This window comes from Morone saxatilis, unplaced genomic scaffold, assembly GCF_004916995.1.
Source record: "Morone saxatilis isolate NCDOM2014 unplaced genomic scaffold, NCSU_SB_2.0 Contig12, whole genome shotgun sequence".
NCBI lineage: Eukaryota > Metazoa > Chordata > Actinopteri > Moronidae > Morone > Morone saxatilis.
Window position 1 is genome coordinate 20,348,622 of NW_023339674.1, and position 3,626 is coordinate 20,352,247.

At 33.9% G+C, this 3,626-nt stretch overlaps 1 protein-coding gene across 1 annotated transcript in view; it reads left to right on the top strand.

The window, feature by feature from the left end:
- The window catches only part of LOC118321590 (arfaptin-1-like), a gene marked incomplete in the record, with an annotated part of 13,695 nt that overhangs the window by 868 nt on the left and 9,201 nt on the right, over nt 1-3,626 (top strand). Inside the window, 1 exon segment of the mRNA XM_035652965.1 lies at nt 948-1,008.

The following is a 3,626-nucleotide window of genomic DNA, read 5'->3' on the forward strand; positions in this document are numbered from 1 at the left end:
TTTATATTTTTATTTATATTTATATATATTTTTATTTTTTTATTTATATTTAGCTTTATAGTTATATTTTTATTTTTATTTATTGTTAAAAATATACATTCTTGCATTATTGCGTTATTATTATTATTTTATACAATATTTATTATTATTATTAACTTATTTAATTTACTTTTATGTGTAAATATTTTTCACTCTAGTTTATTTTTCAGACATTTATGTATAAATATATTTTTTAATATATTTCTTTTCATATATTTAATAATTTAATATATTATTAATATTATATTTAATATGTATTTTGTATTTATGTTATTATTTTAGGCTAATTTACCTTAACACTCAAATCCCCTAAATACCTTCTACAGTTTTCAACCCTTAATGGTATTTAGTATATATATATATATATATATGATATATGTTATGACTTATTAATTAATAAGGCTGCAAAAACATCATATTGTGATGTTTTAAACCTGGAAAACAACATTTATAGCAGAAAACTAGAGCTTGGGAGAGAAGAAACGTCTAAAAGAGGAAAATTATAAGATTTCTAAAAGATTTCTAACACATTTTCAGAACTACAATCCTTCATTGTGATGCTGTTTGTCACATTTTACCTTTTTATCAACAAATTTCAGCCTTATTTTGTTGTTTTTTACAAGTAGAATAAAGGGAAATACAACCTAAACTGTCATTACAGAAGCCTGCCTTGTAAAATCACAATAACATAACCTTGTGTCCTTTTGTATATATCACAATATTGCAAATATAAGCAACCGTGCTCGACTGTGGGACCAAACCAAGCGTCACAAAAGCTTCAGCAACACATTTCTGATCAAACACCTTTCTGTCGCAGTAGAGTTGCAGAAGTAAAACACATCTTCCTTTTGACAAGCAGAAGTAAAGATTACCGCTTTTTAATAATGAGTCTTATTGTCTTTGTACAGGAATTAAAGCGTTGCCGTGTACGAGGTCGAAGCTCAACCTGCTTCAGCTCGTAAACTCCAGGTGAGCTGTTTGAACTTTGGTGCTTTCAAATAAAGTTTTAAGATGAAGAGATTATTTTATTGCCAGTGACGGGAAAGCAGCAGATTCTGATGCTGTTGGTTGTGTGTTATCTCCACTCTAACAGCTTTTTATTACAGTTTTATCCATTAAAAAACGACAATAAAACGTCTCGGTGAGGAAGCAGAAAGCATCAGTGCAGGAAACTATTAACAAACAACGTGAGACAACCGACACAGGAAGTTCAAAGTGTGACGACAGGGACGAAGACAAACTCACACAGAAAGGCAACAACGTGTGTCTTCTGTTTTTTTTTTTATTTCTACATATAAAGGACTTTTATTTCAGCTCCACGCTGCAGCAACAACCACTAGGTGGCGCTAGATGACAGTAAAGTGAGTGTTAGGGTTGTAGTTTAACTTCTTTTATACATAATAAAATGAGTTATCCAGATTTTAATGATGATAATTTGAGTCCAGTTTCTTTTAGTTTTTCATAACCGGTTTAAATTCAGCTTTAAAGCACCCGTTGTCGTAGCAACAGTCCTTTACCTGCACAAGAGCAGCTTTTAGTAGTAACGATGACGCTTTTACATGAAGTTATTTAAAATACAAACGTCTTTCTTGCATTAATGATGATTATAAATTATATATATATATTATTTATGTAATTTAATTGTGATTTTCAATAAGAACATGTAGTTTATTAGAGCTACTGTGAGACATAAACTCAACTAAAAGACATAAAACATAAAACATTTGGCATTAATCATTAATTTTATCATTTGAACAATAAAACTTTACATTTTTAATTTAAATTAGATTTAATCTGGTGCCCCGGTGCATGCTGGGAGGCTGGGATTGAACCAATCACATGATCAGTTTGCCTTCTTTTCAAAATAAGAGTTATAATTGAAGATAAATTCACCCAGAATCAACAAATCAAACCACAAACTGCTGCCAAAAGAACCAAAAAGAATAAACGGGATTATTTCAGCCTGGTAATAAAATATTGATCTGATTTATTGAAACCACATTCGAGGAACGAGGTCCTGCAGTTCGGTGTGTTTCTCTCTTTTCACCACTCGGTGCTGCTGTTTATCCACACGGACGTTACACAGAAACACAGAGCAGTTTCCTTCAGTTCGAGCCAAAATGTACAAAATATACCGTTAAACTTCCAATAAAAGCAGGTCTCCTTTAAAAGCCTGGTCTGGATTTTATAGAAATGATCTCAATATGAACATAATGAACATCATTAGATCAGTTATAGATTCTCCACAATTCAATAAAATCTTCTGTTGGTAAGGTTGTGCTTTGAGACAGTTGAGACGGATGGGGTGAAAAATCAAACACCCTGGAGCTCGATGGAGGGGAAGATTTAATATGAAACATTTTCTGCCACTTAAAGTGTATAAAAACACTGCGACCTGCCGTTATTTATGCCTACTTTTTTATATTATCTGAAATGTTTTAAACTCAGAGAATCGTCATTTTTATTCAGGCTAACGGGTGCGTTTTATTTGCCTCGCCCTTTCAGGCCTCTTACCTGCCTGTACACGTCCTGAGGAACACGAACACGTCACGCTTTAAATGTAACGTGAATAAACGTAAAAAAGGGTTGAAAAGTTTTCCCAGCGGGGGAGGCGGCTTCCTGGCCAGTTTCCTCTAACGGCCACTAGGAGGGCTGGGCCTCATAAGGCCTTTCATATTATTTAAAATAAACATGTTACAGGGCCTGATAGCCAAACAATATTTCAATAATAATAATTATTTTACCCGTTAGATGAAACTGTACAGCGGAGTTGGCATTTACTATATAATTTCAGCTGCTTTTGAATGATATTAAAGGGATTAAAGTTAAACACACATAAACTAGAGGGTTTTTCCGCCGTCTCACCGGTGGGGGAGGCAGGGCTCTCGGTCCCTCGGTGGCCGGCCTTCCTCTCTGCCTCGCCCCCTCCATCCTCTTCCTCCGGCCCACCCCCCGCTTCTCTTTTTCTTCTTCCCCTCTTGGGACGAACAGAAAAATCACATGGAACAACAGAATACCGTTAATTTTAATGGTTTCCTGATTTCTAGATAATTATTTTATCTTTTGTTACATTTAACAGCTGAAATTTATTCACATAAATGTTCAGATTTTAGTTGTTTTAACGGAAATAAAGCTTAAATATCCAACATATTTCTTCAGTCAGTCACCTCAGGCTGTCGTTGTAAGTTAGGTAAACGTATATTTATCGCTAAAACTTCTAATAATAGGGACCCGCAGTGTTTGTTTGGCTAAATCACTGAACTCCTCCCCGCCTTTAGGGGTAGGTATATCTTGGAACTTTCTGCTGGCTTAAAGTTTAAATCAGACTTTTAGTTAAGTTGAGGGGAAAATTATTGATTTCATTTCTAATAACTTAGCCTTTAATTTCCTTTAGCCACTAAAACTTAAACAAACTCTAACTGCTGCTTCTCTTTGGAGTTTTGTTTTCAACTAACATGATGCATTATTTGAAGTTCGAGGGTTTTTTTACGTCTCTCTTGTTTATCATTGTTACGGGATTTTTAATTCAGAATAAATTAACGACACTTTGTGTTTGTAACGCCAATTATAGGTGAACGGCATTGGAG